At 35.5% G+C, this 24432-nt stretch overlaps 1 protein-coding gene and 1 pseudogene across 1 annotated transcript in view; both read right to left on the bottom strand.

Moving 5' to 3' along the window:
• Positions 1-24432, bottom strand: part of MGAT4C (MGAT4 family member C) — a 724941-nt gene that overhangs the window by 179202 nt on the left and 521307 nt on the right. The gene's annotated exons all lie outside the window — the stretch shown is intronic.
• Positions 5886-8014, bottom strand: LOC102437755 (annotated as a pseudogene).

Consider the following 24432-nt stretch of genomic DNA (forward strand, 5'->3'; position numbering starts at 1 on the left):
GACCACCAGAGGGCAGCTCTTGCATTGAGCGTCTGCCCCCTGGTGGTCAGTGTGTGAAATAATGACCAGTCATTCCCAGTCTTTCTGCTGTTAGGGTCAGTTTGCATATTACCCTTTTACTATATAGGATAGAGGCCTGGTGCACGGGTGGGGGCCATCTGGTTTGCCCTGAAGGGTGTCCCGGATCAGGGTGGGGGTCCGGCTGGGATGCCTGGCCAGCCTAGGTGAGGGGCTGATGGCTGTTTGCAACTGGTCACACCCCTTCAGGATGGGGGTCCCCACTGGGGTGCCTGGCCAGTCTGGGTGAGGGGCTGAGGGCCGTTTTCAGGCTGGCCAGCGACTGAAGCTCCCAGCCTCTCCTTTTTATCTTTTTTTTTAATTCTGAGATTTATTTACCTTCTATAATTGAAACACTGTTGCCATCACTGGCACTCCCAGCTCTGAGGCTGCGGCCAGCTGAAAGCAGATATCTGGGGTTTGTTTAGCTTCTATAATTGAAACATTGTCGCTTTCGGGCTCAGAGCCGGGCCACGGCAGGCCGGGAACCTTGGCTTCCTCCATCACTGGAGCCAGCAAGCCTCCTGCCCGCTTCAGCTGAGTGGCTGCTGGCCGCCATCTTTGTTGGCAGTTAATTTGCATATCTCGCGTATTAGCCAATGGGAAGGGTAGTGGAGGTACGGTTAATTACCCTTTTTGTCTTTTATTAGAAAGGATGCATACTGATCATTGTTTAATCCTGAATTTAAACGTATATCATTATGTCCATATAGAATTTAAAATATGGTAATTTTAAAGTATTACTTTTTCAAATGAAAAAATCAATTCACAATGAGATTAAAGGTGATGTATAAAGAATATATTATGTAATTCAAATTAAATAAATGTCATTATTGCTTTCTTAGTCACCCCACTCTTTAATATGCATGTTCTTGTTATGCAGGTAGACAAAAAATAGACTCAAAATATTAGAAAAATGATAAATCCACATATATGTCTTCTGTAATTCAGTGACAAAGAATATTAACTAGAGCCCTAGCCTGTTTGACTCAGTGGTTGGAATGTCAGCCTGCGGACTGAAGGGTACAGGGTTTGATTACAGTCAAGGGCAGGTACTTCGGTTGCAGACTCGATTCCTGGCCCTGGTCCAGGCTCATGCAAAAGGCAACCAATCAATGTGTCTTCCACATTGATGTTTCTCTCTCTCTGTTTCTTCCCTTCCCTTCCAATCTATCTAAAAACCAATGAAAAAAATATCCTCGGGTGAGAATTAAAAAAAAAAGAAAAATAAAAAAAAATGAATATGAACTAGAAAAATATAGGATACTGTCCCACATTGAGATGATTGCAATCTGTTTTATAAAACATCTGTGATATCCAAATTATTTTAAAAAACATATAAAAATGATTGACTTTGGAATTTAAATATTGAATGTGAACTCAATCTCATGAATAAAAATTAAGTATACATTTTCCTATTTTCTTGAAGGGCCAGCAGTAGTTAAAGGTGATTGAAAATAATAATGAAGACATCATATTGCCCAAATAAAAGTTCAAAATATACCTATTTCATTGCTATAGATACACTTAAGATAGATGCTAGATCACTGACTTTGCATATATACATCTCCTAGTAAACTATAACTGCTTGAAATCAGGGATCATAAATATTTTTGAGTACATTTCCAGAACACATGGCAAGCCCTCATACATATATATTAATGTATGAATTTAATGTGTATGTCTCATATATCATTGCCCCATCTTCTAAGCCTTATTAGAACTCTAAAAATTCATAATAGTATAAAATTAGAATTTTGACCATTTTTAACGCTAGAGATGTCCACTAATTTATTTTTGAAACAATCTGTATCAGAAAAATAAGACAAGTTAATGTTGGAATTTGGCTTTTCTAAACTACGAATAAAAAACTAAAATGTAATTATTAAAATATTTTAAAAGTAAATATTCACAACAATCCTATCTAATAAAAAGGGAATATGCTAATTTACCATCACACCCTCACAAATGGCAACACCAACAGCCAATAAAGAGGGAATATGCTAATTGACTGCCACGCCCCCACAAGACGGCAGCACCCACAGTCACAAAATGGCAGTGCCCAGTCCCCTCAGCTCTGCCTCATCCAACCAGAGTCCCCCAGTCCCCTCAGCCCTGCCTCACCCAGTCCCTGCAGCCTCCAGCCTTATCCAGCCTCAGTCCCTCAGTTCCCTCAGCCCTGTAGGGTAAGGCAATTGGGGATGATCGGGCCAGCAGGGGAGGGCAGTTGGTTACAATCTTGCTGGAAGGGGAGCAGTTAGGCATCAATCAGGCTGGCAGGGGAGCGGTGAGGGGGCTATCAGGCTGGCAGGCAGAGTGGTTAGGGGCAATCAGGCAGGCAGGCAGGTGAGTGGTTAGAAGCCAGCACTCCCAGATTGTGAGATGGATGTCCTTAGCTCCTTAACTTCAATCCATCAATAATGTTTTTTAAATTTATCTTTACTGTTGGAAGTATTATAGATGACCCCATTTTAGGAGCCAGCACTCCCAGATTGTGAGACAAATGTCCGACATCCCCTGAGGGGTCCCAGATTGGAGAGGGTGAAGTCTGGGCTGAGGGAAACACTCCCTCATGCACGACTTTCTAGTAAATAATAAAATGGGAAAATTATGTAACTTTATCTGAGTATAAATATTTTATTTTAAAAGAATCAGCAACATTAAAACATATTCTGAGGCTCTACAATCCTTTATGCACATTTAAGAGAACTGTAAACAATTAAATAAATTATAAATAATCAAAATTAGAAAATTTTAGGAAAACAATGCAATGTGTAACTATATAATTAAAGAATATTAAATACTTGAAGTTCATTATAATCATTTACACAAATATAAGTGAGGATAATAAAACCTTTAAATATGATGCTACATCAATGAATATTATTGGACAGTCAATCATGTAAATGCTATGAACTGGGAAAGTAATTATTTGTAAAAAATAAATTGAAATTACATAGAGCCTAAATGAATTATTTGTTTAAATAAGTTTTCACACTAAAAATAACTATCCTACTTTTCTTATAATCTGTGAGATATTTGACTCAGATTTCCCACATTTGTGGAAATCAAACTTCTTATCTTTAAATACTACTTTCCTAATACTCAGTTTAAAATGTTATAGCTATCTTAAATTGCTTCATGTCTGCTGTCTGCCAATAGAAATTCTGGTTCAGTAAAACCCAAGATAGGCCCTCGAAATCTACATTTCAAAAAGCAGCTCATGAAAACTTGAATCAGATATGGTGTGGAACCCTCTGTGAATAAAATCTCTGCAATTAGTACTTAAATCCTGTCAATCTTCCTTTGAAATACTTTTTCATCTCCATCCCATAGTTTAAATCTTCACTATATAATTTCACTTTAGTGTAATAATTATCAACTTTTGTCAGAATTTCTGAAACTTTGAACAGCCTTTCCCCATGACATTCTGAAAAGTAATTAATTACCTTTAAGACTATCAATTCTTAGAGAACCTGTCCTTCTCACAAGCTTCCACATCCTCACTGTTCAGTCTCTGCCTGGAGTATAACAAATTTAATTATTGGATTATTAAATAAATCCATGTTATCACTGGATTTCAATCCTGGAAAAACTCGTTTAATCAGATCACTCTCTGCATAAGAATGTTTACTGGCTACCAATCAGAAAAATTACCACTTTCAAAAATTGTAACAAAATTGTGAAATATTATTTTTTTTTAGATAGACTAAGACATCATATAAAACCACTGAACTCACATTGGTACCAAGACTATATTTCATAATTTCTTAATATCAATCCTTAGCTCCTTAACTTCAATCCATCAATAATGTTTTTTAAATTTATCTTTACTGTTGGAAGTATTATAGATGACCCCATTTTTTCTTCCATTGACCCACTTGTCTGTACCCCCTCAGACCCCCCTAGGCCTTCACCACACTATTTTCTGTGTCTATGTATTATGCATATATGTATATAAGTTCTTTGGTTAATCTCTTCCCATCTACCCCCCCCAATCAATTAATAATGTTTTTTGTGAATTCTTATTAGTCATATTACTTTATGTAAAATATGACTTTTGCCCATATGTTACTCTAAAATCTAATTATAAAAGACATATACACACATAAACTTTAAAATTATGAGTGACTGTAAGCAGTAAATTCATATATATATATATGACAATTAACATGCCCATTGGGTAAAGCTTTCTAGAGCTGAAGGGACCTGAGTAGGTTTTAAAGCACAGTTAGAAATTAAATAAGCAAAGACATGAAAAAAGGGGGGTTTATATACTTGTTGAAATAGAAGAATGTGGGATGCCTTTGGGAAATAAAGAGTAAATCAATTTGGCAGGAGCAGAAGGTTTATAGAGAGTAAAGTACATGAAATAAGTTTTAAGGGGTAGCTGTGTTTTAAAAGACTATGTCTGCCAGGACAACAGATTTGAACTTTATCCTGTAGCTCTGGGTTAACTTGATGATTCTAGTAAAGGTATCTGAATAGCAAAGTGGTATGAATTAGGTGATACCCAATGTCTTTATTTTCTTATCTTTTTAAAAAAATATATTTTGATTGATTTCAAAGAGGAAGGGAGAGGGAGAGATAGAAACATCAGTGATGAGAGAGATTCATCGGTAGAGCACCTCCTGAACACCCCCTACTGGGAACCCAGCCCACAACCTGAGCCTGCAACCTGGGCATGTACCCTGACCAGAATCCAACCATGGCCTCCTGGTTCATAGGTCAATGCTCAACCACTAAGCCATGCCAGCAGGGCTTATTTTGTCTTTTTAAGATTCAATAAAATAATTTATTATGAAAAAACTATTCTTATTGTAATAGTCTCTGTTGGTCCAACAATGGAGAAATATTATTTTAAAAGGTGGCTTAAAACACACTAACTTTGTAAATCTGAAATTTTAGATGGAAAATTATGAATCTCTAAATGGTATACTATCATTTGTAAATCTGGAGAAGACGGAAAGGTACAGGTAATAAATACACCTTAAGCAGAAGCATTAATGTAATTTCATATAATACAAGTTGAATAATTGGGTTAATGACTTAATGTGGAATTTTTATTTCACATCATAGAAGTACTAATCAAATTCCCAGTAGGCAGGACGTTGACAAGCAGTATAAGTAAAATTCTCTAGAGTTAGTTAAGGGCACTGTTTCTCAGGTCTCTGATGAATCTAATAAGTAACTGAAGAGTTTGTTTAAAATGCATATTTTCAGGCCAAAACCCAGATTTAAATTTAGTTGGATTGGGATAGTCTAGAAATATACAAATTATTGACCAGCTAGATGACTCTGATAAGAGATAAAGAGGTTACTATATATAGCATTAAGCATGCTCTTACTTCTTGCTTGAATGGCATAAATGGATGATGGGTAAAACAGAGTGGACATTCTTAGGAGAATCAAAGTGGAGGCAAGAACAAGCCAGGTGTTTTGTTTAAGAGTTTCAGATTAGAAAAGCTGTCCAGAATCAAGCTAAAAACCTTGGATTAGAATCTTGAAACCATCTAAGGTTTTAGAATAGGAGAATAATAATATAAGAGTGATTTTTAAAGGAATGCTGAATGATGGGCCACTTTGTAAAGCTGGAAAGCCAGATGGAAGGTTTAGAATGAAGTGACGAAATGAGCACCAGGGAGGAGGGACTGACAATAGAAAATAAAATGTCAGAAGACATATTGGTAAAAATGTTGAACTTGCTTTCAGATACCGAAAAATAGGACGTTAATATTAAATACGTTTAAAAGTATTCATTACAAACATAATAATAACAAAAAGAATAACACAATAATCTTCAACTCGTTTTCCAGAGCCACAGGAACTCAACAGCATTTTGCATTGCCTTCTTTTAATGAGGTTTGAGAGCAAAACTTTCTTTACTTTCATGAAGAAAAGCCTTTGAAAGTTCAAAGTGTTTGATACCCAGAACTTTATTCAACTCCTCTTGAAGCTTTCTTTTGCTCTGCTTTTTTATAGCAAGCTTAGAGCGGGGTTTTGACACCTCTAATTTGAGTTGGTTATTTTCTTCTTTCGATTTCACAACATGCTTTTTTGTTTTATAGTCTGATGACAGAATAATTCAGCATATGAATCTATTAGGTTATTTAGCTGTCCCTGATTTGCACCGTGTTTATTCAACAAAGACTTTCTTTGCTTCAAATGTATCCGGGTGTGGCTGAAAAGGCTTTATTATATAGTTCTTCATAAAGGAGACACCCCTTACTCATTTCCTCAGTTAATTCTGCCATTGTATTTTCTTTTCCAGCTTTTCTTGCTTCTTCCTCTTCCAGCTGCCTCTTAAAGTCTTCACCTTGCTGCTTGAGTTGGTTCTCCAAATCAAGTTATTTTTTGTAGACGAGAAACTGCGATTTCTTTAATTTCTGCTTCTTTAAGAGCTGATCTGGTCTGCAGATCTAGAAGTACCCTTGCATAGTTCTTGAGTTGAACTCCCAGTTTCCAATATCTGATGCTGAACATGCTCTGTGCTTTTCCTGGCCTTGGTCACTTTTTCCCTAAGTGATAAGTTCTCTAGCTTAAGATCTTCTCTCTCACTAGCTGTTAATGCTTTATAGCTTTCAAATGGAGCGGTGACATTTCCAAGGTTCTGCACCTTACTATCGCACCTTTTCTGCACAGCAGGTGGCCTGAGTGTGAGCAGCATTAACTTTTCTAGTGTTCGGGTTCTTTCACCTTCAGATCTTCTTCTAGACATTTCACTTCTTCAGCCCTAGGTTTTTCTTTCTTCTCCCAATTGTTTGAACCGCTTTTCAGCTTGCCCCTCCTTTTTGCTGTAGTTTATCTAGCTCATCCAGAGCTTGTTTAATTCTTCCTCAAAGATATTCCTCTCTTTCATCGTTTCCTCTTGAAAGAACATAGCTTCTGCTGAAGAATAGAAGATAATGCCTTCTCCTGTTTCAGAAGTGAATCAATTTGCAATTCTTTTTGTTGTAGCTTTTCATGTTCTTGTTTTTCAAGAATAAACTTCTCTTTTTAGGTTTGCATGACAGAATGTAGATTTCCATCCAGTTCTCTGCCCCTGCTGATGAGCTCTTCTTTTTCTTTATGGCAGCTGACATTTAGCCATCAGGTCTTTTACTCGCTTAGACAATGTAACAATGCTTTCCTCAAGAAACTGCTTAAGGCTTAAAACTTCATGATTCTTCTCTTAAAATTTCTTCTAACTGGGCAGTATCTAGCTTGTATTTTTCTACTTTGATCCGAGGCACAACTTATTTCTTCAGTGTATTCTAAGAGTCTATCTGTGTCAGATTTTTTGTCAATCTGTTATTTCTCTATGGAAACGAGTTTCCCCGCAAGCTGTGCCACTTCCCCTGAAACTTTCTGAGATTCTTCTGGGTGACCTGCTGTTCAACCTCTGTGCCTTGTTGGTTCCCCATCATACTTCTCATCTTAGTTTCTCATTTTTTTCTAAGTTTCAGCAACTCAAGGCTTAGAATTCTTCTGGTTAGCAGCTTGAGAAAATTTAGCCTTTAGTGGCCCGTGAGTCCTGGTGGAGTCAGTAAGCTGCTTTTGCAGTGTAGCATTACTGGCAGCGATGTCTTTTTCCCTGACTGCAGCACTGAGCTCTGCTTCCATCTTCTCCAGCTCAGCTTCCAGGTCCTGGAGGTTCTTGTCTTGAGCACCAAGTGCCTGCACAAGGACATGCATCTCCTTTTCCAACATCATCAAGACTTTATCTTTTTGATGAGATTCCTCCTTTAATCCCAAAGTCAACTTCTCTTGCTGAAGCAGGCAAAGTGGTATCTTTGTCAACAGTAAGTAAGATTTGGTTGAGATTATTATTTTGTTGTTTGTTTTTTAAATCGTTGTGATTTCTGAAAGGATACTGGTCCTTTCAATACTTCTGACGTTCTCATACCATAAGCACCTGGCGATGTGCAGAACGAGAAGGGTCACTGAGTAATTTCAGGGGCGCCTTGGGAAAGGACATGCTGACGACCAGCTCCACAAGCCCAAGGGCACTAGCGTCCCTCCTCAACTTTCTCTCCGATGTCTTTAAAATAGAAAATAAAATTCTTTGGAATATCAAAATGCATGTCTCTTGCTGTTTCATCATATATTCAATCAATGAGTACTTACTCCATGCCATGTACTCTGCTGAGTCATGAGAATACAATGCTGAGCAAAAACACACATATAACAAAGCTTAAATTCCAATGCGAGAATCAAATAGCCACAAAACTATATTTATACCCAAAAACTATGATGATGTCTATGGGAAATGAAATGGTGTTCTACAAACACATATTAGGATTGCAGGGATGGTTTTGCTGAATAAGCGACTTTAAGCTGAGCTCTGACAAATTCATAGAAGTGGGAGTATGGGCTTGTGGAGAGAGCATTATAGGCAGAAGAAAGAACATGCGCAGTGGTCCTAATATGCCACGAGCGCATATGGGAATTTCAAATAATTCTAGTGTAGCAGAGACAAAGAGGGCTAGACAAGCCATCTATCTGGAGAGGGAGGCAAGAGCTAGGTTAAGTAAGCTGTTTAGGACATTTTAATGGTATTGGTCTTGAAGAGAGAAATGGTGATGTCTGGAATTTTTCTGTTTTTTAAAAACTATTACCTATAATGTAAGAATAACTTTACAACAGTCCATATTTTCCACATATTTTTGTTAACCTATTATTCTACAGCAAATGAATACCAAATTGACTGAATACCGAAGGCAATATGTACCAAAGAACCAAACATTTTGTTCCTTCAAAAGTACTTCCATTTGTGCCTTAGCTCACAAAGCGAGCTGTTTAATTGAACCTTCACAATGTTTTGAAGTATGTGGTAGTGCAATTTCATTATTCCTCCTTCTCAAAATATTTTGTTTTCTTAAGCTGGTGCATTATTTGAATCACTTTTAGCATTTTATAATTACATTACCAGGTACTAAAATCCCCCTATAGGATTTTGATTAGAATCAAATTAAGCTTATGATACAAACCAAGTATATTTAATCATTTTTAATATTATATTTTCTAAACTAAATTTGATATAAAAATGCTATAATTACAAAATAAAATGAAAAACAAATCATCCATTATTTAATTAATACAATAGATAGCTGCTTTATCTATTTTTTAAGTATCTGATACTACAGGATGAAAGGGAATTTATTTGCCATAGTGGAGCTGTTCCTGACCTCATCAATATCAGGGTTTAAAACTGTTCAGCTAAATGTTTACAGAGTATTGTATATATCAAAATTAGTAAATTTAAAAATAGAGTAGTATTTAAATTGTGCACTTCAATTTGCAGGTTCACTATGCATGCAAGGAAAAATAATATGCTTAAAGGATCTATATGCTGCTTTGCTGTCTTCAACTTCTTTATTTTTATTACTTTGTACCACAGCCAAAATTATCTAAATGTATTGGAGGTTGAGAAGCAAGGGCACATAGACACAGAATTACAGTCAACTATAATGGATTAGGTGCTCATCTGAGAATAAGTATATCTTTTGACAGGCTGCAAACCATTTAGAAAATTATTAGAGTAATAAAATGCAACTTAAATCCTAAGCTATTACTGGTTCCAAACATGATATGGCATTTCAAGGATGAATTATATTTTTGAAGGAAGAAAAGAACCCCACTCAGTATTTGAAATAAAATTTATCTAAGTAGTGGTAAACTCCTGTTAGGTTCTTAATAAACAGTGTAAGAATATTTGGGAATGTAGGTAACCCTTACTTTCCACCCTTCTATATTATAGCAGCGGCATATTATATCAAATACAATAAAAATACTCCAAGTAATAAAATAAAAATGAACATTTAAGAGAATAACTGAGGAAAAGAAAAACAACTCTCATATTAATTAAAAGTACAAAATAAAAGCCCGGTAGCTTGAAATACTAAACACATTTTTGGCAAATATATATAATTCTTAAATAATAAATTTCACTTCACTTGCCCATTTCGAATTAAAATTGTATACCTTACATTTTGGTACATTATCTCATTTACATTACTCTTCATAAAAATAATGTTTATGAAGGAAGCAAAGTTTATGTGTTCATATGAAGTGCTTAGAGTAACATTTCTAGAAAGACATAGATCCACAAACTAACTAGACTTTTTATTCTAAGATCAAAACCCATACTTTTAATAAGTATTCTATGGCAAGTTTGGTGTTGAAAAGCACATTTCCATTAAGGGATATTAGAATTATAAATTATGTTCACCAGTACAATCATACAATAATCATGATGATTAAATCCATGCAAAACTGTACATTATTTGAGGCCAGCAATCAGGTCCACAGTGTTTATCATGAGTATTTCAAGAAGCACTAATGCAGATGGTGGTTAATATCTATTTAGTGAGTTAGTCAAGCAGTGAAACCTCGGTACTCAAAACTAACAGAAGAATGCTTAATCTGAAGTAGTGAGCATTTAGAATGTAAGATTATCTTTTTAAACTATAACGAAATTCTACTAAAACATTTATTTAGAAACTAAACGCCTGGTGCAGGAATTTGTGCACAGGTTGGGTCCGGCCGGCCCACCCTGATCAGGCCAATTGGGGCCTGCTGGCTCGGGGGAGGAGACATGGGAGGTTGGTTGACCGGCCCCGCCCTAAAGTCAAACTCCTGGTCAAATTCCAGGTTGAACTTCTGGTCGAGGAGACAATTTGCATATTAGCCTTTTATTATAAAGGATACCTGTCGAGGTAGACTTTCATCAAAAAGTGAATAAAGTATATTGCTTGACCTCCATGAGATTGCAATCTTTTCCAAATATGCTAAGTATTTTGATAAATAATTACACAAGAATTGCTGTCAAAACTAGGATTGCTGTTTATAATAAAGCTGCAACTGGATTTAAATAGTCAAAACTCAGTGGACACTTTATCAAATATCATTTGTAGCAATGGATTTCAAATTTATTCAAGAAATATTCAACATCATTCTAGTGCTGCTTCATGGTTGCAAATGCATTTTTGTTTAAGTACAAATCCCTGTAAGTTGCTCTTCTTTTTGTTGTGTATGCAGAACAACAAAAATTAACCCAAATTTAGCCTTATTAACTCTAAAATTTAAGCTTCCCAGCCATACATTTATAATGTAAATTATTTTGCTGATTTATTGAATTCTTTTTTTAGCAATTATCAGCAGTAATGAAACAAATCCATAGATGTACCTTCCTATATAACATACACAATCCTTATGTAGTATTTCTGTCAAAAGGCCCCCCAAAAATTAATTGTGAGGTAAAGCCTAATTGAAGGATATTTTACAAAAAACACTGAACTCTCCAAAAATTGAACTGTGTGAAGACACGCCCCTCCCCAAGAAAAGGACAAATAGGCTTAGAAAGTGTGCCAGATTGATAAATATGATAACTGAATGCAAGACATAATTCTGGATTTTCTTTTGCAATAATGAAATTATTGAGACAATTGAAGGCACTAATAAAGTCTGGAGATTAGATAACAATGTTGTAAAAGTGTTAATTTCCTGATATTTAAAGTCATAATGTGATTAAGTGCTTTCTACCATTCCTACTGCTTGGATCATGAAAGAGATGACATCATGTGTGGAGGTGGTAAGCACAGACATCCTGAAATGCATTGTTTGGTGTAATACCCTCTTTTTGTCAGCTTTTTCTTTTTGATGCCTCCCAGACTCTAATCACTCTTACTCCCTTCTCTATTCTATTGTTCTTTGTTGTGTGCAATCTTGTAGGATCTAAGGAGCATCGGAAACCTCCCAACATAGGGTCTTTGGCAGAACTTCCTGTTATTTATTTTGGATTATTTTGTTTTAAAATGAATTTTATGATGGCGGTAAGATTTTGGAAATACTCATATGTTATTCAAAGGATAAATGCAACCACCAGCAGTTTTTACTATTTTCTACTATGTGAGTGTCATCCTCACTGATTTTTAGTGGTGATAGAAAAGGGAATGCATCACTTTCTTCTGTTATTTCTTTTCAAATTGTTCAACTTGAAGACCATATGCAGATAAACACAGTGAAGATATGAACAGAGAAGAGAGTAATGTTTTCTATGTCTTGGGTCTTCATAGTCTTGCCCATGACTAATTTCTAGCCTGGTTTCTGGTTGGGCATTAACTTTCCCCTTATCTGATTCTCTATTGGTTCTGAACCACTTGCATTTCCCTGAACACACTAAAATGTTATATTTCTCCTATATGATTCTGTCTGACCAGGGATGAGAATTTGTACTCCACAAACCTCTTCTGATTAAACATCATTCATTTTCTAACTCAAGCTCAAGCTTTACTCCATGTAAATCCTTTCTTATTAATTTTCCTATATAACCTGAGTGTGTCTTAACAATTTATTCTACCTTTCTTTGTTTACCTATTGGTATTCTCATTGGTAAGGTTATTTTATTATCTCATCTCTATACCTACACCTAATAAAGAGCCAAGCACATAACAGATGCTCAATGAACTGTTAAATAAATAAATGGGTGGCATACATGGACACAGACAATAGTTTGGTGAAGGCTTGGGAGGGATGGGTGCGGGGTAGAAGGGGTTAATGGGGGGAAAAACAACAAAGGAGACATCTGTAATACCTTAAATAATAAAGATAAATTAAAAAAAAAGAAAAAACAAACAAACAGAATACACAGACAATAGTATGGTGGTTATCAGAGAGATGGGAGGTGGGGATAGTAAAAGGTAAAGGTGGTCAAATGTATGGTGATGGAAGAAGATTTGACTTTGGGTGGTGAAAACAATATAATATACAAATGATTTATTATAAAATTGTAATTTGAAATCGATATCATTTTATTAACCAACTAGAGGCCTGGCACACAAAATTCATGTACTGGGAGGGGTCCCTCAGCCTGGCCTGCACCCTCTCACAATCTGGTACCGTTCAGGGAATGTCCGACTGCCAGTTTAGGCCTGATCCTGTGGACATCCCCCTCACAATCCAGTACCGCTGGCTCCTAACTGCTCACCTGCTTGCCTGCCTGATCACCCCTAATGCCTCTGCCTGCCTGCCTGATCACCCCTAACCACCTCTGCCTGCCTGCCTGACTGCCCCTAACCACCTCTGCTTGCCTGCCTGATCTCCCTTAACCACCTCTGCCTGCCTGATCGCCCTAACCACTTTGCCTGCATGCCTGATGTCCCTAACTGCTCCCCTGCCTGCCGGATCACTCCTAACTGCCTCTGCCTGCCTGGTCACCCCTAACCTCTCTGCCTGCCAGCCTGATCGCCCCTAACCTCCTCTGCCTCTGCCCCCCGCCACCGTGGCTTTGTCCAGAACAACATCCGGAAGAACGTCTGGAAGATGTCTGGTCTATCTAGTCTAATTAGCATATTACCCTTTTATTAGTATAGATGTCACCCCAATAAATTCAATAACAATTAAGAAAAATAAATAAATGGGTGGTATAGAACATTTAGAGAAGTAGAGATAAAATATGCATAAGCAATACAGATTAACCTTTCTGGACTACTCTTACCTATGGGAGAGAATCAGAGTGTATTGTATACTTAAAAAACACCAAAGCTAAGAAGCAAAACAAACAAACGAACAAATAAAAAACCATGAAGAAAGCAGAATCAAGTAAAATTTCACAGAATGAAAATGTATCAAAAAGAGAAATAAAAGGAGTTGCATATCTAATGATCTCTCAGTTTTGCAACATTTTTTCATATCTGAACTTAGCAAGGGAGATGCAGACAATAAAATCTTCTGTAATTGTTTACTGGGTCAGAAGTGTTCCATGTTAAGTATATTTCTTCAGAGCAACATGTGGTTTAGAAGTAAAGAGCTGGAGGACTCTTTACTGTCTGATGTGTTACAGAAAGCAGAAGAGAGAGTATCATTAATTGCTTGGGTAGAGATTTCTGGTGTGACCAGAGTTCTTTGAACATTGCTGACTGACTGTCACATTTGCCTAGGTTTGAAAGTTTTTTTGCAATTATGACTTTCAATGCTGAAACTGTGACAGTCCTGAGAAAACCATGATGATTGGTTATGCTACTAGAATCCTCATAAGAGTAACTAGGCTGAAAACTCGGTATCTATAGGGTTACTAAAATTGTCCTTTTAACCCAAAAATCATGCCATTTAAATCTAGGTAAAGTATAGATTTCCTTTAAAAGCCAATGTTTTTATGCCATTAATATGTTAATAAATTAGCTCTTAATGAATATTTTTTCACTATCTATAACATCTATAATACATTTATTATGTGTGACTGGTTTGCAAACATTTCAATATCTCAATATCCCATTTCTAATGTGTTTTCCAAAACCAAAGCATTACTTAAGAAGAGATTACAAAATTAGCTATCAAAGCCCTAACCCAGTTTGGCTCAGTGGATAGAGCGTCGGCCTGTGGACTGAGGGGTCCCAGGTTAGATTCCGGTCAGGGGCATGTACTGTGGTTGCGGGCACATCCCCAGTGGGGGGTGTGTAGGAGGCAGCTGATTGATGTTTCTCTATCATCGATGTTTCTGACTCTCTGTCCCTCTCCCTTCCTCTCTGTAAAAAATCGATAAAATATATTTTAAAAAATTACCTATTAAAGTTAAATTAATTTTAATTCTAGGAAAGAGACTACTAGTCACTTGCTTTTTAGAAATGTGTATTTCAAAAATTTTTAGAGGACAAACTCTTACAAATAAAAGCCTTAATTTCTCAAATAAAAAAAGAAATCACTGATCTTATTATTTTTAGATGAACAATATAAAATTAAAAAAATTAATCCAGTTGCCTGAGCTGGCAGAGTTACTGAATGATTTAAGCAGAATGTTTACTTATATTAGAGCTTGAATGCTTTTGTTGGTCTTTGGTGGAAAAGTATTTAAGTACGAGGCATTTTTTGGATATTGTGAGACTTTTCAAAATGTATGAAGCACTGTTTTTAAGTTTCATATCATGAGAGTTAAATGTAAATAAATAGTTAAGACATTACTAAAAGTTTGCAGAACACCTGGTGTACATACCCCAACATTTTAACCATCTTCATAGCTCATTAAAGCAAGCATAACAGAAGTTTATAATCCATTTAAAAGATCAAAATCTGATCATTGCTGCATTATTCATGGTGACCAAGACATGGAAACGAGCGAGTGCCCTTCAATAGATGATTGGATAAAGAAGATTTGGTTCATATATACAATGAAATACTACTCAGCCACAAGAAAAGACTGTCATTTGCAACAAATTACATGGGTGGATATTGAGACTAAAATGCTAAGCGAAATAAGTTAGACAGAGAAAGTAAAGAACCATATGATTTCACTCATACATGGGATATAAAACTGAAAGCAACAAACAAACAAAAATCAAACAGCCCTGGTCCATGTGGCTCAGTTGGTTGGGCATTGTCCTGTGCACCAGTAAATTGCAGGGATTCATTTCCTGGTCAGGTAGGGCACATGCCCAGATTACAGGATGGATCACTGGTAGATGGTATGCAGGAGGTAGCCAATGGATAGATGATTCGCTTTCACATCAATGTTTCTGCCTCTTTCACCCTCTCATTTCTTCTCTCTCTAAAAATCAATTAAAAAAACATACTATAGGAAAATGGTGTGGGGATATAGATAGTAAAGGGTAAAAGGTATCAAATCTATGGTGATGAAAGATTCGATTTTGGGTGATGGGCACACAATACATTATAAGGTGGGTATCATAGAATTTTACACTTGAAACCTATATAATCTTATTAACCAATGTTACTCCAATAAATTTAATTTAAAAATGAGTCTGAGGTAAAGATAAACTAATTGCCTTTTCAATGATTATTAATATTGTAGCTAGGGGTTAGAATCCAGGACCCTTTTTCTTATAGACTAGTCTTTATTGTGGTGCTTCAAACACTCACTAGCGGGCAATAATTATAATACAGAAATTTCTCTTAGGAAGATGAATTTCAGTAATCATTTTGACCTGCATATCTCAGTCTAATATCGTTGAAATTTCATAAATGATTGCTGAATGAATGAATCTGAATTTCTAGGGTATTTCTCAACCCTAGTGTTTATGGATGTACTCCACATCCAGCAATTAGAGTAGATTCACATAGAGACCAAGTTGTTTTATAAATAGAAATATCCATCCTGCAAAGCTGTAAAGCTTAGAGCAAAAATACCTCCCCCATATATATTACAGATTATATTTTTTTTAATGATTAGGAATTATTTGATTTTTGGAAAGATTTTATTTTTTCTTAGCTTAGTGCTGATAGAGCAAATGAAAATGAGATCACCTGCAATGATGCTCATAGTCTCAAACCCAGGTGTTCTGATTCAATGTAATCTAAATAGCTTTTTAATAATTAATATTAATGGTTCAGTTGATGAAAATAATTAGAGCTTTATTTTGATGACTTTTTCAGGTATAAAATTATGGAGTCATTACATTTTAAAATATAATCATAAAATTATATGCAGAGAGGGTCATGCATACAATTTTGAACATGAAACTGTCACAGAGAAAAATGGTAGCTACAAAATCTGCATTAATGTTCTGCAAGAGATTTCCAGTTCAGGCTAGGATAAATTGCGATCATGGTAGTAAATTCCTTAATATAAGGGAGTGAATAACCTAAACAGGAATTCATATATTTTTTAGAAGAGCTTACTGTTACCCTTTACCTAATAGTGATTTTTATTACTATGAACACTTAGTGTAACTCTGTATCAGCAACTTTTATATTGGGTAACTAAATTTATTATATGCGAACTTTTATATATTCTGAATATCACTAAAACAATATGATTGACTTTCACATCAATTTACTACATTAGCAAGATATATTTTTAAGAATGCTGATGTAAGTTTTGTGATTATTAAATTACATACCTCAAGTGGTAATACCCAAAATAGAATAATTATCTAAGATTATTCCAATTAACTACTTATTTTTATTCAAAATGTTGTTGTTACTTTTAAAAATAACATGCAAGATATCAGCAGAAATTGATCACAGTTAGCTACAGTATTTTACACAATTATATCACATTTATTTGCATTTCCAAAAGTACATTTTTGCACAACATAGCAATCCAATATTTTATTTGACCTTTCACAGTACTACTTCTAAATAGTAGAAATTTTACTAGTATGTTAATATATGTTTCACAATATTTTATATAAATATGGGAGGATGTATATAATTGGATAAATATTTCTCACATATAGTCAACCTGAGAAAATAAAAATATATACAAAGGGGGATTTCATTAATATTTCTCTTCTGTGCTCTTTTCCTATTTATGACTTCTCTACATTTTATTTTTGCACTATGTGTATAATCTCTAATATTACTTTGGTCTTTTCCCTTCTTTGTGTTTTTGTTTGCTTGTACTGTGATATAACTTTTTGTCTCCAATAAACAATGATTTAATTGTGTCTATAGCTAGAGCTATGTTGTCACATTCATATACAAAAAGGAAAATAGCCAGTAGTATATTTAATAGACACCCCAAATGCCATGGTCTTTTTTTTAATAATAAAAATCAAAGTTTGCTATTCCCATCAACACACACACACACATACACACACACACACACACAGAAAAATAACTAACTTAGTAAGTTTATTTCAGTTTGGATATTTCTAAATGTTCTATATTTTTTGTTTCATTATTACTGGATTTGCCTTAGTCTTTATGTACTTGCCAAGTCGTTTCTTTTCCGCCTTCTTTTTTTACAAAGTAGTAAATATTTAAAAAAAATAAAGAATGAAAAAAAAGCCCAGGCAGTGTTGCTCAGTGGTTGAGTGTTGACCTATGAACCAGGATTTCCGGTTCTGAAATCTATAAATACATATATTTAAAAAAAAAGAATAGTTAAGAACCCAGAAGGGGACACTTCTGGAAATCAGTTCTGGTGTTATTTTATCTTTGTAATTCAGTGCACTGAGTAAGTTACTTAAGCCTTAAATTGTCATCTATAAAATCTAAACAATAAATACTGTCTCCTAATTCATAGTTCATTGTAAGTGTAAATAAAATAACATATGACATTCTTATAGTAATTAGTGAGCTGTCACTAGATATATATCATCATTGACATGTACCTCTCCTCCCATTTTTAAAACCAAACTATCCTTAAGATTCTGCTCTTCCATGTTTCTGTGATTCTGGGTCTATTTTGTTTATCATTTTATTTTGTTCTTTAGATTCCACATTTGAGTAAGATCATGCAATGCTTGTCTGATGAACTGGATGGAAAGGTGGGAATGGGTGGGTGGGTTTGAAGAGATTAACCAAAGAACTTGAATGCATATATGCATAACCTATGGACACAGACAATAGTGTAGTGAAGGCCTGGGGAGGAGGAAGTGGGTGGGCTAGAAAGGGTCAATGGGGGAAAAAAAGGACATCTGTAATACTTTCAATAATAAAGATAAATTTAAAAATGAAACACGCACACAATCACACACATACACACACACACACACACACACAAGTTTCTGCTCTTCATTTCTTTCTTCTAGTTCTCTGGCTCAAGAATGTTGCTTTACATATTGTGAAAGTGTTAGTAATTCTTATAACCTGAACATTCCTGATGAAAGGTATTGAAACAAGCTTTATATAACTCCATCTTAGAATAAAAATGTTATCATTGATTTTAAAAGGTTGAAAAATGAGAATGAATTTGCTATTTTAGAAATAAGATATAAAAAAGAAGAAAATGCATTGTCTGATCCTCATTCTTATTTTCTATAATAAGCTTGGAATTCATCTTATTATACTAACTTAAAAAGAATATTAACATTTGACTACTTGGTAATTTAAATTAGTTATATATTAGCAATAAATTTAATATTTCAAAAAGTGACTCTAAGATATATCAGCTGTTAAGTACAATTTACTGTATATAATGTAATTCTCTAATTATAAATAGGAAACCCAGTTGTCACTTTAATTATTGTAGATATATTTGGCTTAAACCAAATAAAGAATGTGCAAAATTTAGTCTAATTATGTTTTTAAATAAATACCTCATAAATAAGTCAAATGAAATGATAATATATACAAATAGCACTTGACAGTATATTAAATACTTTTGTGTAGAATATGATTGTTTTATTTAGTACACAAACCTGAAAAACTCAAAATCAATCAAGATTCAGCCCTTTATCTTATGCTTCAATATCCTTTTGTTCATATCTCAATTTTATACCCATATTGTCTCTTAAATTTGAACCACACTTTACATCACCATATTTAGTATGCTGAGAACCTCATCAAGTCTCGCTGGCATGTTATTGAATCCATCTTCTTGCTTTTATTCATGTCTCTTTTCAATGAATCTGCCAGTAAATTATTTTAAAGTACTATTCAGGCTTTTCTCCGAGCTCTGTAGATGCATGGTTTCGTAATGCCTGATAATACCAAACATTTTACTCCAGTGGTTCTCAAACTTTAATGTGCATTAGGATCTGAAGAGCTTGTTAAAAAATAAAAATAAAATAAAATAAAGTAAAAGCTTCACAGGACCCTACCTCAGAGTTTCTGAATCAGCATTTTTAAGTGGGCCTTGACAATTGGTCTGTCTACCATATTTCCAGGTGTTGCTGGTCTTGGGACCATACTTTGAGAACTACTCTGTAATGTGACCTAAAATGTTGTCTATTACTTTGTTTACTTCTTTTTCAAACCTGATCCCTCACCATATTTTCAAACGTATGTATTTTCCAGGAAGGCTTCAATACTGCGATCTCTTCTACATTTGCATAAAGGGTCATATGTCCATTCTTTCTGAAACATCCTTTATTTCACTACTCCATTGTTCTGCAACCTTGTCTACTTGGCTTGCTGGTACTCACATTCAAGAGTTAGTTCAAACATAGTTTTAGCTTGAAAACATTCCCAAACTATTTTTTTTTAAATTCATAGGTTAGGCATACCTGTGCCTGACTTTTTATTATACCTACCAAACTGTAATTAGCAATTTTTTTTGAATTTCATACTATTCTTGTGAGTTCCTCATAATATTTCTTTGTATATTCAGAAATGTGTCTGTCATTCCAGCTCTACAAATATTTACCATAAAGTAGGAAATGCACATGCCAGTCATTGAAAAATATTATTAAAAAACAAGTAAAAGTATGTCTATTCATTAATAATATTATTGGTTGTTTTCTTTTTTAAAGCTCTTCTTATTTTTTATAAATAAGGATACATTTCTTGTGTGTTTGAATTTTAACAATGACAAAATATTTGTTAAATTATACATTAGATCCTATATAATCTTTCTTTTGTGGTAAAACATTTTTGCTGTTTTTATTTTTCATATTTAGTGTGTACTGAAGTGGTAAGGGAAATAATGTTTATATTAACTGTTCATTATTACATTAAGTTAAGGGATATGCATTGAGAACTTACAATGTGACACAAGCCTTGCTGTAATTTTCCAAGCAGAGATGTAGCATATAGTATGTCTGATCCATTTACTATTCCATCATTTCTGCTCTATCCCATGTAGTGTGGTTGGTTAAATTTGGGTAAGAATATCAGTTTACTATTCAATAAAAGTAACCTACAGCTCTTCCAAGATACCTTTGTGTCAAGTATAGGTTCCAGCAAGGAGATGCAGGTACTGAGGAATTCTCATAAACAGAATAGAAAAAGTTGGTGGGAGATAGAAGACATAATTGGGCAGCCTAATTAGAAAGAGCAACCATAATACTCAGTATGGTGGTAGATATCACAATGAGATTAATTCCACTGGATAGTCCCATTATATTTTCCCCTTGTTTTATTGAGGTATAATTGAAAGATAAAATTTGTATATATTTAAGATGTAAAATATGATGATTTGATATATGTATACATTGTGAAGTGATTGCCACAAGTAGGATAATTAACACATACATGACCTTGCATAGTAACTTTTATGCATGTGTATAACACTTTCTTTATCCATTCATCCATTGACGTACACTTAGTTTGTTTCCATGTTTTGGCTATTGTGAATAATGCTGCATGAACATGGATGCACAGATATCACTATGAGATTCTGAATTTATTTATTTCATATATATATATATATATATATATATATATATCCAGAAGTGGTACTGCTGAATCATATGGCAGTTCTATTTTGAATTTTTTGAGGAAACTCCATACCATTTTCTATAATGGCTTTACTAATTTATGTTCTCAAAACTGTACAAGTGTCCTAGTTGTGGCTCAGTTGGTTGAGCATCATCCCATAGACCAAGAGGTCACTGGTTCAATTCCAGACGGGGCACATGCCAGGGTTGCAGGATCAATCCTACTAGAGGGCGTGCAGATAGATGTTTTTTTTTGTTTGTTTGTATTTTTTGTTTGTTTTTTTGTTTAGAGAGAGGGGGAAAGAGAGAGAAACACTGATCAACTGCCTCCTGCACGCTCCCCACTGGGGATTAAACCCACAACCGGGGCATGTGCCCTGACTGGAAAGTAACTGTCAACCTCTTGGTGCATAGGATGATGCTCAACAACCTGAGCAACATCAGCTAGGGCTGATAGTTGTGTTTATCTCTTTCTCCCTCTCCATTTCTCTCTAAAATCAATAAAAACATTTTAAAACTTTAAAAAAAGTGTAATAATAAACCATGCTATTTTAAAATACATTTTTATTAAATCAATAAAAACATTTCTAAAAATTTAAAAATACTGTATAAGTAGTCCATGATCTTTTAAAATATATTTTTATTGATTTTAGAAAGGAAGATAGAAGGAGAGAGAGAAACATTCATGTGAGAGCAATACATTGATTAGTTGCCTCCCATTGAACCTGTAACCTGGGCATGTGCCCTGACCAGGCCTGCAACTGATGACCTTTTTGGGCATGGGACAACACTTAACCAATTGAGCCACAATGGCCAGGGGTAACCCATGATACTTTTAACTATAAGAGTTTTTTCTTTATTTTTTATTGTAAATAGATACATATACCTTTAACAAAATAATAAAAGACAAACCAATGTGTACATTAAAAAACATGTTGAAAAGGAACTATTTTAAAGCATGCAGAGAAATTCAAGTACACCTACAAATTGGAACAGACTTAATCTAATGAATATTAGGTTTCCCCAAAATCCAAAAAATAGTGATTGGACATAAACTCTTTATGCATTTAGAATTCATAAAAGTAAAATGTTTCTTCATTATATCAGTAACATCCTAATATCCTATTAAATAAAGAGGGAATATGCAAATTGACCATCACTCCACCACAAAGATGGCTGTGCCCACAGCAGAGGTGGGATTTTCATAACACAAGAGGCTGCTCCCACAGCAAAGGCCGAGTTCCCGTAATGAGCCTTAACGAGCAATCAGCAGGGACCTGAGGTTGCGCCCCCCCCACCCCCATGGGGCTTGACAGGGGACCTCAGGCCGCACCCCACAACTTGGCACCAGGATGGAGGACCTCAGGCCATGACCCCTGCCCAGAAGGGCTTGACGGAGGACCTCAGGCCATTCCCCTCACCTGGCAGGGCTAGATGGGGGACCTCAAGGTGTTCCCCCCCCACCCCAGTGATGGGCTGGGGGACCTCAGGCTGCTCCCCTCATCCCAAGCCAGGGGACCTCAGGCTGTACCCCCCTCCCCCCGCCCAGTGGGGCTTGACAGGGGACCTGAGGCTGCACCCCCTGCCGTGTGGGGCTTGATGGGGGACCTCAGGCCGCATCCCCCACCCAGTGGAGCTTGACGGGGGACCTCAAGGCGTGCCCCCCTGCCCCGGCACAAGCTGGGGAACCTCAGGCCATGCTCTCCACCTGGTGCCAGGCCACGGGACCTGAGGCTGCACCCCTCACCCGGAGGGGCTTGACAAGGGTGGGACTGGCCGGGTCTGGATCTAACCCAATGCGGGAGGGGGGGGGTGACTGGGTCTGGGTCTCGCGTAATTTTGAGGTACATGTGGGTGGGCGGGGACTTGACTCTGGGTCCTGTGGTGTTCTCAAGACTCTGACAGGAGGAAGATTTTCATATATATTTTACTAATTTTCTTTCATCTCTGACACTTCTATTATAGAGAAAGAGCAAATAGCAATATTAAAATATTTCCTTTAATTGATCCCCTTTTAATGTGCACAAATTTCGTGCACCAGGCCACTAGTTTAATATAACATGCAAAGATATTTCTTTGGAAAAATATATTCATTAAATTATTAAAATAATGCAAAAGGATTTGAAAAAGCATATTATTATAGTGCCTAATATAATATATTTTGGGATATATCTCTTTCTAATAATCATTTATATCTAAATCTTTGCCTTTCATTCTCATACCTATAAGTACAGATTCTTATTTTACTGTGATAATCACACTAGACTGAGATTTATTATTTAATATTAAACAAAAATTCCAGCCTATTAGGAGAAGCCATTTTTAAAAATATATTCATTTGCTACTAATAATGTAGAAGGAACTTTGCTTATATTTATCATTGAATAAGAACTTCATATCTACTTAAATTGATTTGAGAATATGAAAATAAAGTGTAAGCACAGTAAATACATTGGTGGGAAGAAGATTAAATTGACAATTTGCATAGAGCATGTTGGCTAGGGAGAACATTTGTAATCTCTGCACTACTTGGTTGAGGGCATATGTATTCACAGTTACGCTGAGAATTTGATTAAGAGCAGAATGCTGACTTTTCCCTCCTTGCTTTTACTATCCCCAGAAGATTAAACTAACATTGCTTGCTCTCCCACATTTTGTTTATTCATCACATTTTTATTGTTACTGTTTTCAGTTATAGTTAAGTGACTTTAGCAGATAGTCCCCTCTCAGACTGCTCCCCCTTCATCAGAAATGCCTGCTCCACTCCCCTGGTGGGGATCACTTAAGCAGATGGTCGCCTGTCACTAGATTTGGGCCCAGAGAGAAAAACATGTAAGACTCTTGTTTTAAAACCATTAAATTCATATTAAGATACTTGAATTAACATTAAGACTAGCTTGTCATTACATTGCTAATGATGTTTCAAACTCTTTCATTTTTGTTAGCCAGGATGACTCTCAGCAGTGGCCAGCTTAACAAACTCATAGGGTCCTGTCTTCTTGACCAAACCCTGAATCTGCTCTGGCCTTTATGATCCCACCTCTGTTATCCGCTGATTTTCTTCTCGACCCTTAGAGCCAAACTGTTTCCTTGCTACTTGTTCTTCAACACTGTACCCTTCACATCCTCAGAGTATACTTTTCTAGATTGAAGGCTGTTTTGATAGTAACTGAAAACCTACCTTGCCACACCAGAAGTAGCTATCCCATTCTGGCTTGATACAGATATCAATATAAGGTTTGGAGGAGACTGGAGTTATGGTACTCTTTTGAGATAAGAAAATGGCAACATTTGAACAAAATTCAACAGAACAAAAGTCAATTAGCACATTAATCTA

This window comes from Myotis lucifugus, unplaced genomic scaffold, assembly GCF_000147115.1.
Source record: "Myotis lucifugus unplaced genomic scaffold, Myoluc2.0 scaffold_9, whole genome shotgun sequence".
Classification (NCBI taxonomy): domain Eukaryota; kingdom Metazoa; phylum Chordata; class Mammalia; order Chiroptera; family Vespertilionidae; genus Myotis; species Myotis lucifugus.